The sequence below is a fragment of the Eulemur rufifrons genome, chromosome 23, assembly GCF_041146395.1.
Source record: "Eulemur rufifrons isolate Redbay chromosome 23, OSU_ERuf_1, whole genome shotgun sequence".
In the NCBI taxonomy this organism is placed as follows: domain Eukaryota; kingdom Metazoa; phylum Chordata; class Mammalia; order Primates; family Lemuridae; genus Eulemur; species Eulemur rufifrons.
Genome location: NC_091005.1, coordinates 30,341,402 through 30,357,038, shown reverse-complemented (window position 1 = coordinate 30,357,038; position 15,637 = coordinate 30,341,402). Strand labels below are relative to the sequence as shown.

Here is a 15,637-nt window from a genome sequence, read left to right as displayed (position 1 = left end):
AGAGTAGACACGCACATAATCCTCCGGGTTCTAGTATGATGCTTCACCCCTTCCCTGCCTGTGCCTGGAACCTCACTGGTTCATTTTCCCTAGAGGAAACCTCCCATCTTCTGTTGAAGTGGCAGTGCCCTCATAATGTGGAGTCAGGTGGGGATCAGGAGCTCTGTTTCTCATCCAGACTTTAAAACTTGGTTTGCAGTCCCACTCTTCACCCACACTTTCAGTGGTCCTTCAATCCCTGAGCTCGTGTAAGATTGTATGGCTGAAGCCAGCTTGCTGTTGTTGATCCTCCACTCTCAACCCCACAGACATTGAGGTTTCTGCTTTCTCTAGCCTGCGAAGTGTTTCTTACTTTTTTCTGTCTACTTTCTGTTTTCCAAAATTTTGTCAGCATCTTTTATCAGCTGTTGTCTTCTTTCTCATTCTTTTTGTTCTTGTGGGTTTATTTATTTTTTAATTGCCATTTTAGTAGGATTTAGAGAGGAGGTATAGAGGTAAATACATTTCAGACTACCACTTGTAGAAATCTGAATTTTTAAAAAGTGTCCTAGGTGATTGAGTACCTATCAAGAATGGAAATCACTGATGTAGCTGACAGTGACAGTAGAGAACTAGCTCTCTAAAGGTAACCCCTAGATCTGCTTTGTGCCGTGGCCTCAAGCAACTGAGGCTGCGTCTCTTTGTTCTTGTCTCTGATATAATAGAAAGATAGAGGATGAAATAAGTTTGTCTAGTTAACAAATTTTGAAAATTGTGTTTAAGATTTAAATAGTGTATTTTAGAATTTATAATAATACATTCAGAGGGATTCAATGTCAAGGGAAACATTCCATAGTTACACGTTGCTTAATGTTTATACGTACATCCATTAGCATATTTCTAATAATACCTGTGATCATATTAGTAATGTAAGAATAAGACACAGATATTCAAGGACTTGTTCAAACAGCTTGTGAACTTTGTGAGAACATAGAGTTTTTCATGGTAACATTTATTTGTTTGGTTTTTTATTTATTTAAATCCATGATTCACAGAGCATCTCCTAAAAGATAGCGTAGTTAAACAGATTTGGGTAGTTAAGATATTACCAAGGACATCCAGACGAATGAATAATTAGGATAAATATTTATCTCTTAAGGTTAATTTTGGTCGTAATCCTTATTAGAGGCACAGATATGCACTCCAAATTGGTTCTAATATCGTAAGATACCCTTTAGTTACTGTAAACGACTGTTCTTCAGATAGAATAATTATAAGGTACCAAATTAGTGTTCATGGCCCTAACCAAGCCAAAAGAAAAATATCTAAAGAAGTGTCTACATTAGATTTTCGTGCCACAAAGTTCAAATGGAGCTTAGTAATGAAAGTTTCTCATTAAAAAATGAATTATTTAAAGTTAGAGTATAAAGCAAAACAGTTTTAGAAATTTCAAGTAATGCGGTGTGGAAGGTTTTTTTTTTTTTTTTTTAATGTTAAAAATAATATTGGAGTTACTGCCAAGAAGAAAAGTAATTTTAGGCCACAAGTTTTAAAACAGGGAGAAACCTCCAGTGTATCAAACACTCTTTCTGGAATAAGCCCAGAAGCCCTGATCTGTGAACAGTTATCTTTGTATTTGTGGGGTCTTAACTGGCAGTTAAATAGACCAAATAATATCGGGGAGTTTTAAAGGGAGGTGAGATCTATAACTGATCTGTGTTAGAGGAGGAATATTTATGGTCTCGGATACCTACCTATAAACTATGAGAACTATTTCTTTAAAAGCAAGACTTCCTATGTTTTTCTACATGTTATTAGTGTTTTCTGAATTGCCCTTGACCTTTCTGGGGTATTAGTTGGGTTGAGGGATTAGTTCGATTATGTGACTGAAGTTTTATTCTGCTTATTTCCTGCCTTAATCAAGACACAAATATTCTGTGTGTTCAATTTTTCATACTTGGGTGTTTCTTTGTAAGGAGTTAGGCAAACATCCCTTTGTTCAAGTACTCAGGTACTATATGTGTACAATTAATATCTAGTAAGACTTTTCCTGAAAGATTATCCTTAGCAAAGGAGGATTCATATTACAATCAGTCCTTATAAAGTTTCCATATGGAGCATGCTTACTTTATTCTTAAACAATATAGTATTTATTAGGGAAGCTGCATTAAACTGAAAGAAACTCAGTAGATATTAGTTTTTGATTCTTCTCATAGAAATCACCTGAAAAATTGGTTAGAAAGAAAAAGACAAAATTAATACAGATTTAACAGTCATTCCTGAAATGTGTTAGGTGTCATTATAAAGAAGCTTTTTAAATATCATTTAAATACTGTAGGTGTTATGTTATGGAGAACTCAGATATACACTTATAGGAAAAATGAATTAAATTAGCTAACTTACATTAAGGGATTGGTACTTTGGGTCTGGGCTAAAATTTCCAGTGGCAGCATCATACATAGTTTCAAGAATTAATGTATCTCAGATAATCTTGGTATCTGGTAGTTCAGGTCTACCAGCTTTGTTCTTCAAGATTTCCTTGGCTATTATAGGTCCTTCAAGTATCCATATAAGTTTTAAAAATCAGCTTGTCAACTTCTACCAATAAATAAGTAAATAAAACCTTCTGACATTTTGGTTATGATTGCATTGAATCTATAAATCTACTTGGGGATAGTATCAATTGACAATTTGATGTTATTAAGTCTTCTAATTCATGTCTAGCCTCATTTAAGTCATCTTAAATAAATTTTTTAATATTTTAATAGTTTTCAGTAGCACACTTTTACATATTTTTCCTTGTTTTATTATTTATGTATTTGTTTGTTTGTATTTTGAGACAAGGTCTTGCTGTGTTGCCCAGGCTGGTGTGCAGTGGCTATTCACAGGTGCGATCATAGTGCACTGCAGCCTTGGATTCCTGGGCTCAAGCGATCCTCTCGCCTCAGTCTCCCAAGTAGCTGGGACTACAAGCACACGCCACCATACATATTTTTTCTTTAGATATATTACTATGTATTTGATCTGTGTGTGTCCATTATTATAAATAGTGTTTTTTAAGTTTTCTAATTTTTTTGTTGCTAGGATATAGGAATATTATATTGACCTTGTATTCAACAAACTTGCCAAATTGACTTATTAATTCTAATTATTTATAGATTCTTTCAGATTTTCTGCATATACTCTACTATCATCAGAAATGCAAATGTCAGTTTTTACTTCTTCCTCTCCAAACATTATACTTTTTATTTCATTTCTTCCCTAATGCACTATCTAGGACCTCCTAGAAGATATTGAATAGGAATAGTGATAATAGACAAAGTAAGCAGAAGAAAAGCCTATGAAGAAATTACCGGGTGAAATAGTCTTTATTTTGTAGCTTTAGATCACCCTTCATCACCTAATTGACTATTATAAAATCTCAGTTCAGTAGAATTCTCAGAAACTGTCAAGTTTGACCCTGATTTGATTCATAAATGCCTTCTCAACATTGTCTAGTAAACACTTGCCTCTTTGACTCTGTTATCAGACAAGTCGGACAGACTATCATGTGGCCAGGTATGATTTTATTTGTTTATTCACCTTGGGATTTGCTGCTGTAACAGGATACCACAGACTGGGTAATTTATAATGAATGGAAATTTATTGGCTCACAGGTCTGGAGACTGAGAAGTCCAACATCAGGGTGCTGGCCTCTGCCTTCTTGCCGTGTCATCAAATGGCAGATGACCAAGGAGAGAGAAAAGAGAGCCTGAACTCACTAAGGACATTAATCCCACCTGTGAGGGTCGAGCCTTCATGGCCTAATCATCTCTTCAAGGTCCTACCACTTAATGCTGTTACAATGGCAGTTAATTTCTTTTCTTTTCTTTTTTTTTTTTTTCGTTACATATTCCATACACGGTGAGAAATGGCATTTAAATATCAACATGCGTTTTGAAGGGGACAAGTATTCAGACTATAGCATTGAACTTTGTGAATTTGTAGACTAAACTCTTTCATTAGTTTTAGAAAAATCTTGGGCATTATCTCTTCAAATATTCTTTTCATTCTTTTGCTTTTCCTTCTAGGATTTTGAGAAGAGACCTTGTAACTCTCTTGTCGTCTGTTCTCTTTTTTTCTTTAATTTTTCTCTGTAATTCAGTTTGGGTATTTTCTGCTACCCTCTATTCCAGTTTATTGCTTTCTTCTGCAATTTCCAGGCTTCTGTTAAACTTACGGAATTCTTAATTCCGTGTGATATTTTTTTCTTATGTAATGTTCATTTGATTTTATTTTTTATATTTATATATAAATAAAATATATATATATGTGACTCCAGTAGATACACGTATATTGTGTGTGTGTGTGTGTGTGTGTGTAGAAACTCCAGTAGATCGACATATATTTTGTGTGTATGTGTGTGTGTGTGTGTGTATAGAGAGACTCCAGTAGCTTGACATATATTGTGTGTGTGTGTGTGTGTGTGTGTGTGTATAAATAGAGAGAGAGACTCCAGTAGATTCTCTATTGAAATCTTCTCTTGACCTCCTCTTGGGGAAAAAAAGGGGGTGGGGGGAAGAAATCTTCTCTTTTTTCATCAAGTTAATCCATCTTTTCCTCTCTCTTCGTGGACATACTAATCATGGTGTTTAAAGCCCCTATCTGGGCCGGGCGTGGTGGCTCACGCCTGTAATCCTAGCACTCTGGGAGGCTGAGTCCGGAGAATCGCTCGAGGTCAGGAGTTCGAGACCAGCCTGAGCAAGAGTGAGACCCCGTCTATACTAAAAAAAAAAAAAAAAAAACAAAAAAGAAAGAAAATATCTGGACAACTAAAAATATATAGAAAAAATTAGCCAGGCATGGTGGCGCATGCCTGTAGTCTCAGCTACTCGGGAGGCTGAGGCAGAAGGATTGCTTAAGCCCAGGAGTTTGAGGTTGCTGTGAGTTAGGCTGACGCCACGGCACTCTAGCCTGGGCAACAGAGTGAGACTCTGTCTCCAGTAAAAAAAAATAATAAAGTCTCTATCTGAACACTGAATAAAGTATTTTCTGATTCACCTGAGTCTGTTTCTATTACCTGTTTTTTTGTTTGTTTGTTTGTTTGTTTGTTTTTTCTTGATTTTCAGTCATTTGTTCTGTTTTTTAGCATTTCTTGTGTTTTTTTACTGGATGCTAAACATTGTGGATAAAAAATATAAAGGCTCTAGCTATTACCATCCTTCAGAAAGGGTTATATTTTCTTCTGACAGGTAGCTAGAGTATCAACAGACCCTTTGATTCTGTCAAGGCTTAGTTTTAGGCTTTGTTAGGACTGGTCTATTTCAGTTTTGGCCTTATTCCTGGATATGGTATTAACTTCTAGGATGTGGCACTCCCAGGATGTGGTTCTTACTCCCTGGGGCATGACCTTACTCCTAGGACATGATCCTTCCGAGTTCTCAGCTGAAAGACCAGTGAGGTCTTTAGCCTCCCAGCTGTTCTTTCCTCCTGGGCTTCTTGGAAATGCTTATCCTAGAATCAGTTAATCAACAACTTGAGAGGGATTTGAGTGCAGATTTTTTATTTCCTCCTTTCTGGTTTCCTTTTCCCTGGGATTTTGCCATTGAAGTCCCAGTTGCTTTGACAACCTTTAATTCTCAGAGTTACTTTTGACTAAATAATTTCATGATTCTAAATATAGCACATACTCTGTCCAGTCTGAATTATGGTGATATTCAATTCTCTTTATCCCAAAGTAAGAGGAAAAAAAAAAAAAACTAATAAGAAATAAAGCCTTTGTTTTATAGCTTTAGGCCCCCACTTTTCACATAATTTACTATCATAAAATCTCATTTGAATAGGATCGTCAGTAGCCATCTAGTTTGACCCTGATTTGATTCATAAATCCCCTCACACCATTCCTCAATAAACACTGTGCCTTGTCTGTTTGACCTAGTTAACAGATATGTCGTTATAAACTTGGCTATTTCCCTGTACATAGGAAAATAGAAGCTATAAATTGGAAAAAGGACTAGTGGTTGTGTGGTGTGAGTCATAGCAATAAGATTTGATGTCCGTGAAGACAGATGTATCCTCTCGTGACAGATCCCTGAGCCCCCTGCTGACCACAAGATTGGGCTGGCTAGACCACAAAACAATCTTACCCTATGACAATTTCTTTCTTTCTTTCTTTTTTTTTTTTTTTTTTTTTTTAAGAGGTAGGGTCTTGCCTTGGCCTCCTGAGTAGCTGGGACTACAGGCATGTAGGTCAGTGAAATCAACTTAAAGTAGTGGAAGAAGGTAGATATCATATCCTAAATTCCTTGATATATTCTTTCCAGACAACTCCAATTAAAAATGCATCAAAATAAAAGATTTTCATTTTACAGCACTAGTTCCCCTCATTCGTTGACTTTCATTCTCCCAGCTCACTGCCTCTTCAACTACTGGCAAGAATGTGGTATGTGGGGCAGAGGTGTCCTGCCACTTAAGCAAGAATCCTAGAACCCAGGGGTCAAAATGCCATGGGCAGAACCCCGTGCTGACAGGTTTATCTGCTCGGCCCCTGCCACCCCACTCTGCGTCTGTGCAGGCTCCTCTCCCGGTGGCCTTTCTCTGAGTCTTCTGTTGGGCTGCTTTCCGAGTTCTTTGTTGTGGCTTCCTGCCATTGACTTCTCAAGCCCTCACCGGGCATTTTAAGTGTGGCTCCTTCCTAACTAAAACAGGAAGTTGTCCCTGTAGGACAGTCAAGTGCTTTTGATCCTTTCAGCTTTTTTTTTTTTTTTCTGACTAGTCTTCTCCAAATCTGATGCATATCCATTCTCTTGTCTCCTACCATGAATACGTTTCTTATATTAATGGAAAATACTGTATATGATGTTTTTAGAAAGTAACTTCTGTGCTTTGTGTGACTCACTGCTAAATTCCTCCCTTTGTCTTCTTCGAACAGTCTTCTGCTTGTTACGGGGTCTTTCTCTTTAGGATTTTACATTAGTTGTCCATTGCTGTGCAACAAATTACCCCAGAATTTAGCAGACCTAAGCATTTAACAAACATTTATTGTCTCTCAGTTCCTGTGTGTCAGGAATCTCGGAGCAGCATAAGTGAGTAGTAGCTCTAGCTCAAGACCTCTCGTGAGGGTTATAGCCAAGCTGTTGGCCAGCCGGAAGCTGAGCTCCAGAAGAATCTGCTCCCAAGCTCATTTACACGGCTGTTTGCTGACCACAGTTCTGACTGACTGCTGGCCAGAGTCTTCAGTTTCTTACCACATGTGCATCTCCCAAGGCTTGGGACATGGCAGCTGGCTTCTCCCAGGAGGAATGATACATGAGAGAAGCCGGGAGAGGGGGAGACAGAGAGAGAGCCCAGGACAGAAGCTGCAATCTTTTATAACCATCACTCTTGCCATATTTATTCTATTGCTCACACAGACCAACTCCAGCACGATGGGAGAGGGCACTGCCTTCATAAGGACGTGAGTGTTAGGGGACAGGAATTGGATATTTGGGAGCCATCTTGAAGGACAGCTCTCACAGATTTTTTTTGTTTTTGGCCCATTTTAAAGGTTTTTATACATTTCATTTCTGTTAATACAGTTCCCATTTCCCAGAGTTGGAACAGTTTGTTTGGAGTTCTAAGGAAAACCTATGGTTTGGATTGTTAATAGAGAGTAGAAATTTCAGTACTGCGGAAATGATTAGGAATAGTTACGTTACTCTGTCAGGTGAGTCTTCAAGGGAAGAAAGCGTAGTAAGACCCCAAACGAATGATTCTTCTGCAACAATTAAAACAACCTGTGTTTGTCAGCTTCCCATGTGGATTTTGTTGATGTTCTTGTTTGGTTTTGGACATAAAAACTTTGTTAGCCGTTTTTAGTAAAGTTAAGATAGTGGAGAAGTTTCCTATTACTTGGTTTCAATTACATATAAAAGTCCTCAAGCATTTTAACCTAAATCCTGTTTCTTCCTTTCTGGTTAGATTTAGAACAATAAAGAGAGAGCAATTTGTATGTGTGCCTGTGAGCGCAAAAACCAGAGACCAGATGCTTTGGCTGTTTATTTTGGATTGTTGTAATACTCACAAGTAAGATTTTTAGTTTCTAAAGAAATGCCTGGGTCTGATGGTATGAGGTCTTTCAGCACAGTGTGACACATCACAGTTTACTGTTGTTATGGGGGCTGAATTAAAATTGATCTACATTTTCCTAATCTTTAGGCAACATAGCTTTGAAGTTTTCTGTTTATTTCTATAGAATTTACTAATTTAAAAGGCTGTAGCAGTTCAACAGTCATCACAATCTAAGACATTTTTTTATCAGGGATTTTTCTAAACCAATATTAAAATATATGCTGTTGAATATCCATCAAACTTGAGCTAATTTCTTTATTAAACACCCAAGTTGCACAGATAGGGCTTAGAAGTTTGAATTTAGTTTTGCATTTTCAGTGTTTAAAGTCTTACTTCATCCTGTTCATACTTATCTTTCCTTTGATTGTATTAGTGGCTCAGGACAAATACAAATTTATAATTGTCAAAGGAACTGAAGTTACTGTTGAGAAATACAGATTTCAGAGACAAGAGTGTCAGTCCTCAAGGGATTCTGACCTGCTGGTACTAAGCACAGGGGTTTACAGGTTCTGCTAGAGCTAATTGGATTTTGCAAACAGACCAAGATTTTTTTTAAAAAAATTGAATCTAGAGATTAAAAATTTCTATGCTAAATCCTTTGCATTTGGTAAGGATATTAGGCAGTATATTGTGACCAAACATCTAAAATCAGGTGATGTTCTAATGTTGAGGGAAAAGTATCATGTTGGTATGCACTGCCAATATTAAATATTCTTTTCTAAGTCTGACGTTTACACTGATTGTTCTTCCCTCGTCAATACCGTCCAGGTTTAGGAGAGATTTGTTTGCCTATGCAGACGAGAAGGAAGCTGCAATGAAGGAAAAACCCTAATTATGTATGATAGGAGCCAAACATTTGTTATTTAAATTCTATTTGGGGACAGGAAAATAAAATACTGCCAAATAATTATAAAGTCATTGTTCCATTTAATAAATCATGTAGGAAAATACAGTGGCCTTTGGTTGTCATTGTTAAACAATGTCAAAACCAGCCTTTTTAAGTTATAAGAGTACTAAAGCAATGGGTTTTTCTAAAATATTTCAAATGGTCTTCACATTTTAACTACTAATCCAAATAACTGTCCAAGAATATTTTCTGGATCTCCAACATAGGAAATGAGATTTATTAATACATAAAACCTATTGAGAAACTGGTGTAAATTCTCTTGTCTGGTACTAAAGATAGGATTCTGTGTTTTGGGCTCCTATACATGCCAATTCATTCAGTCCGCTAGCATTTACTGAGTACAGTCGTGTCGCTTGATGAGGACACGTTCTAAGAAATGCGTCTTCAGATGATTTCGTTGACGTGTGAACATCGTATGTCCTCCTGCCCGCCTAGACTAGATGGCATAGCCCATTGTTCCTGGGCTGCAAACCTTACAGCATGGTACTGTACTGAATACCTTAGGCAGCTGTAACACAATAGTAAGTAGTTGTACCTCTAAACATATGTAAACATAGAAAAGATACAGTAAAAATAAGGTATGAGAGATGAAAAGTGGTACATCTGTATAGGGCACTTATCATAAATGAAGCTTGCAGGACTGGAAGTGAGTCTGGGTAAGTTAGGGAGTAGTGAGTGAATGCAAAGGCCTAGGACATTACTGTACACTACTGCAGACTTTAAAAACATTGTACACTTAGCCTATAGTAAATTTATTTTTTTTAATCTTTCTTTCTTCAGTAATACACTAACCTTAGCTTACTATAAACATTTTTAACTTTTTGGCTCTTCTGTAATAACAGTTTAACACATTGTACAGCCGTATAAAAATATTTTCTATCTTTATATCCTTACTGTATAAGCATTTTTCTATTTAGAAAAAATTTTTTTTTAACTTCTTAAACTTTTTTGTTAAAAAAAGTCCCATTTCACCAGAAAATTGGTTTCCCTGATCATCACCTAAATACAAATCTGGGAACGACACCAATTGGACATCAGACTGAGGTGGGGGGTGGGGGAGGGGATGGGGGTATGCCTACACAATGAGTGCATTGCGCACCGTTTGGGGAGTGGTAACACTTGAAGGTGCTGACTCGGGAAGGGGGGGTGGGGAAGGGAGGGATATATACCTCATGATGGGTGCAACACGCACTACCTGGGGAACGGACACGCCTGGAGCTCTGACTTTGGGGGGAAAGGCGGTACAGGAGCAACGTATGTAACCTGCAATTCTGTATCCCCCATAACAAGATGAAATAAAAAAAAAATAATAATAAAATAAAAAAAAAATTAAAAAAAAAAAAGTCACATTGGCAAGTCAGCCAGCAAGCCCCAGGCAGCCCTGGTCCGCTGGTGCCAGAGCAAGCCCCACTACAGCGTTATTTAAAAAAACAAAACTAAGACATAAACACCATTGGCCTAGGCCTACACGGGGTCAGGATGTTCAGTATCACTGTCTTCCACCTGCACATAATGTCTCGCTGGGAAGTGTTCGGGGGCACTAACACACCTGGAGCTATCATCTTTTATGATATCAGCGCTTTCTTCTGGAATACCGACTCGAAGACTTTCCTGAGGCTGTTTTGCAGTTAACTTCTTTTTTCGAGTAGAAGGAGTACACTCTGGAGTAATGATAAATGTTATGGTATAAATGGGTACAGTGGCGTATACCTGTAGTCCCAACTACTTGGGAGGCTAAGGCAGGAGGATTGCTTGAGCCCAGGAGTTTGAGGCCAGCCTGTACAACACAGTGAGATGCCATCTCTAAAAAATGTTTTTTAAAAGTATATATAAACTGGTAACATAGTCGCTTACTATCAAGTATTATGTTGTGTGCTGCACATAATTGTCTCTGCTATACTTTTTAGGACTGGCCGTGCAGTAGGTTTGTTGACACCAGCATCACCCCAGTGTGAATAATGCTGGGCACTGCAACAGCTAGGGTATAACTAGCAGATAGGAATTTTTCAGCTCCGTTATAATCTTACGGGATCACCATCCTGTATGTGGTCTGTCATTGACCGAAACGTTGTCATGTAGCACACGACTGTACTCACTGAATGCCAGGTTCTAAATTGGATTCTGGGTAGCTGATTAAAGAGAACTCTTAATAAATGTGTGTCTTCTAACCTCAGGATGGCAAGGGTGGAAAAAAAAAAAGAAAAAAAGAAATGTGTAGCCTATTGGAGGAGGTGGATATATAAACTGATAATTTTAACAGTTGGATAAATGCTGTTTTTTAAAGTCTGTGAAGGCACTAAATTGATCATTGAGAAATTTGTTCTATTTATTACATTTCATATATAGTATAGCTCTTTAAAATTGCTTTTAGTAAATTAAGACAAAAAGGTCATTTGCTTACATCTCTAAATTCATTTTGAATGGAAAAAATTTTTTGTAGATAACTGTTTTTGTTCTTTACTTTCATGAATAGATAATGGCCACTAAAAGTGAAAAGTGACCCGGTCATAACTTTCATCTGTGTCTCAGCGGTTATGTAGAAATGTTTAGTAGGTAAACTTGAAAGAAAATGTTTTTGGTAATGTTAGGGTTGTATTGCTGCCCCCAAAATAATGAAGAAAATATTGACACAAAGAAAATAAAGAATTTGCTGCTAGCATAGCTTTTCTGGGCATTTGATCCACAGATTCCTCCATTGTAGCTAGTTCCTTTAAAAAAAAAAAAAAAAAGATTGAAAATATGCAGTCCCAAATGCCTTGGCGGCCCTGGTCTGTAACTTGAATCTCAGTTGCATTTAGCACACTTCCTCTGGCTGGGAAGACAGTTTTCTGGAAAAGATTAACCTGAAACTGACAGCACAAATTATATAGTTGGAAATATTCTGGTTTTCTTGATTTTTTTTTTTATTTTATGTTTTTTTTTGCAGATACTTTGTTTTCCACTTTCTGCCTTCTGATGAGAAGGTTCTCAGATGCATTATATCCATGTCAGTTTAGCTTTGAGGAACATACTTTATACTATTTGGTAAAATAACAAAGACATTTAAAATCTCAGCAACTCATCTCTCTTTTTAAAGTAGCCTTGGCTAAAAAAAACTTACTTGTTTATAATTGCAGCCATACATATCTTTCTCTCCATGCTTACATAGGACCTGAATCCATGTATAGCTGTGTATGCTAAAGAGCGGAGATGTAAACAGTATTCCCCCTCATTCACGTGTGACCTCTCTGCCCACTAGCCGTGTATATACTCAGTACCACACCTCCTGCACCCTGACACAGGCACACCCATCTCCAGGTTCCATTTTGCTCCTGTTACACAATTCAGAGACCCAGTGTGATGGGATTCAACCTTCAAGAAAAACTTTTAATCATTCCTAAGTAATTTTGTTACATAATTGATTTTCACTGATTAAAAATGTTTACTTGACAAAATCATTAAAAACTTAGTAATTTTTTGGCTAATTAAAGTAATTAAGTATTTTGGTGATTTCTCATTTGTTCACAGATTCTATTAAAATTTAAGAATTACTTAGCCCAAATTCAGTCGAATTCAAGAGAACATAATTGATTACCTATTTTGTATAACGCATGGTTAATAGTATGAGAAGAACAGAGTTCATATAGTCTTTCATTTTACAGATTAAGAAACTGGGGCCCCATTTCTTCCTTTTCCTAAATTGACACATAAGAATTGTACATATTTATGGGGTATGGTGTGATGTTTCAATATATGTATACATTGTATAAAAATCAAATCAGGATGTTTAGCATATCCATTACCTCATACATTTGTCATTTCTTTGTGGTAAGAACATTTATAATCTTCTCTTCTAGCTATTTTGAAATATACAATACAATATTGTTAACCATAGTCATCCTACTGTGCAGTAAGAACACTGGAAATTATTCCTACTATCTAACTGTAGATTTGTACCCACTTACAAAACTCTGCCTATCCCCACTTCCTCCCTCCCTGGCCAGCCTTTGGTAACCACTATTCTACTTTCTCATGAGATCAACTTCTTTAGATTCCACATGTGAGTGAGATCATGCAGTGTTGTCTTTCTGTGCCTGGCTTATTTCACTTAACGTAATGTGCTTAAGATTTAGCCATGTTGCTACAAATGATGGGATTTCATTCTTTTTATGGCTGAATAGTATTCCACTGAGTATGTACTACATTTTCTTTATCCATTCATCCACTGATGATGGATATGATGAGTCTGTATCTTGGCTGTTGTGAATAGTGCTACAGTAAACATGGGAGTGAAGATGCCTCTTCAGTGTACTGATTTCATTTCCTCTGGATATACATTATATACCCAGGAGTGGAATTGCTGGATCATATGGTAGTTCTATTGTTAATTTTTGAGGAACCTCCATACTGTTTTCCATAATGGCAGTACTAACTTACATCCCTACCAACAGTGTATGAGAGTCCCTCTTTCTCCACATTTGTGCAAACATTTGTTTTATGTTGTGGGGTTTTTTTTTTTTTTTTTTGTCTTTTTGATAATAGCCATTCTAATGGGTGTTATGTCTCATGTGGTTTTGATGTGCATTTTCCTGATGATTAGTTAGTGATTTTTTTTGTATACCTCTTGGCCATTTGTATGTCTTCTTTTGAGAAGTGTCTATTCAGGTTTTTTTCCCATTTTTAATCAGATTATTTATTTGTGGGGCCCTGTTTCTTACTCAAAGTTATGCTCCATAAATGTTAGTTGAATTACTGTTTAGGTGGTGGTTATTCCTTCAGACTAAAGCATTCCAGAGTAATAGGAGCTAGGATTATTAAATAGAAAGATAATTTGGCACTATATTGTGGCCGATCTTCAATTCAACTTTTAGGCATTAGAAATTTACTTAATTTGTGAGGAAAACTTACAAAGATGTTTAAGTCTATAAGTGATATAATTAGAACTGGGATTTAGAAAGATTCATTTACAAGTAGTAAATAAAATAGATGGTAGGAAAACTAAGCAGAGAAACCAAATTAGTAGGCTATTGTGACAATTCCGACAGGAAAATTAATTGTCCTTTATAAAGTTATTACTACGTGCCAGACTCTATTCTAAGCATTTCACATATATTTAATCCTTAAATGACTTTATAAGATAGGTATTGTTTTAGGTCCATTTTGCAGATGAGAAAACTGAGGCTCAAAACATGAAATAACTTGCCCAAGGTTCATAGCTAGTAAATGTCAGAGTCAAGATTCTAACATAGAGAGATTGGCTCCAAGTCTAACTCAGTAGCTACTCTATGCTTTCATTATCTCTATATTCTATATCCATGATCCCTAGAAGAACTATTTGAAATGTAGTTACTGTTTTCCTCATTTCAGATGAGGAAATGGAAGATTAAAGAGGTTAAGGAACAATTGAAAAGGAAATTAAGAAAGCAATTCCATTTACAATAGCATCTAAAACAATTAACTTCCAGGAATAACTCTAACCAAGGAAGTATAAGACTTGTATGCTGAGAACTACAAAACAATGCTCGAAAGAAATTTAAGGAAGACCTAAGTAAGTATAAAGATATCCCATGTTCATGGATAGGAAGACTTAATATTATAAGATATCAATATTGCTCAAAGTGATCTACAGATTGAATGCAATCCCTTCTAAAATTCTAACATCCTTTTTTATAGAAATGAAAAAGCTGATTTTCAAATTCTCATTGAGTTGCAAGGGGCACTAAATAGCCAAAACAATCTTGAAAAAGAAGAACAAAATGGAGGACTCTACACTTTCTGACTTCAAAACAGGCTGGGTGTGGTAGCTCACACCTGTAATCCTAGCACTGTGAGTGGCTGAGGCAGGAGGATTGCTCGAGCTCAGGAGTTGGAGACCAGCCTGAGCAAGAGCGAGACCCCGTCTCTACTAAAAATAAAAAAATTAGCTGGGCATGGTGGCACACACCTGTAGTCCCAGCTACTCAGGAGTCTGAGGCAAGAGGTGAGCCCAGGAGTCTGAGGTTGCAGTGAGCTACGATGACACCACTGCACTCTACCCACAGGCAACAGAGCAAGACTATTTCCAAAAAACTTAAGGGCCGAGGGCACGGTGGCTCACACCTGTAATTCTAGCACTCTGGGAGGTCGAGGTGGGAGGATCACTTGAGGTCAAGAGTTCAAGACCAGCCTCAGCAAGAGCGAGACCCCATACTAAAAATAGAAAGAAATTAGCCAGATAACTAAAAATAGAAAAAATTAGCCAGGCATGGTGGCACATGCCTGTAGTCCCAGCTACTCGGGAGGCTGAGCCAGGAGGATCACTTGAGCCCAGGAGTTGGAGGTTGCTGTGAGCTAGGCTGACACCATGACATTCTAGCCTGGGCAAGAGAGCGAGACTCTGTCTCCAAAAAAAAAATAAATAAAATAAAAAAATTTGATATTATACAAAGCTAATTAAAATAGTATGGTGTTGGCATAAGGACGGAAATATAGACCAATAGAATAGACTAGAGAGCCCAGAAATAAATACTCATATATATGGTTAATGATTTTTTAACTAGGAGCCAAGACCATTAAATGGGGAAAGCACAGTCTTTTCAACAAATGGAGCTAGGAAAACTAGATATATCCACATGCAAAAGAATGAAGTTGGACTTGGACTCTCTCCTTACCTTGTATATAAAAATTCACTAAAAGTGGATCAAA

At 37.0% G+C, this 15,637-nt stretch overlaps 1 protein-coding gene across 2 annotated transcripts in view; it reads left to right on the top strand.

Annotated features, from left to right (window-relative positions):
• The window catches only part of LONP2 (lon peptidase 2, peroxisomal), a 105,209-nt gene that overhangs the window by 71,839 nt on the left and 17,733 nt on the right, over positions 1–15,637 (top strand). The window lies entirely within an intron of this gene.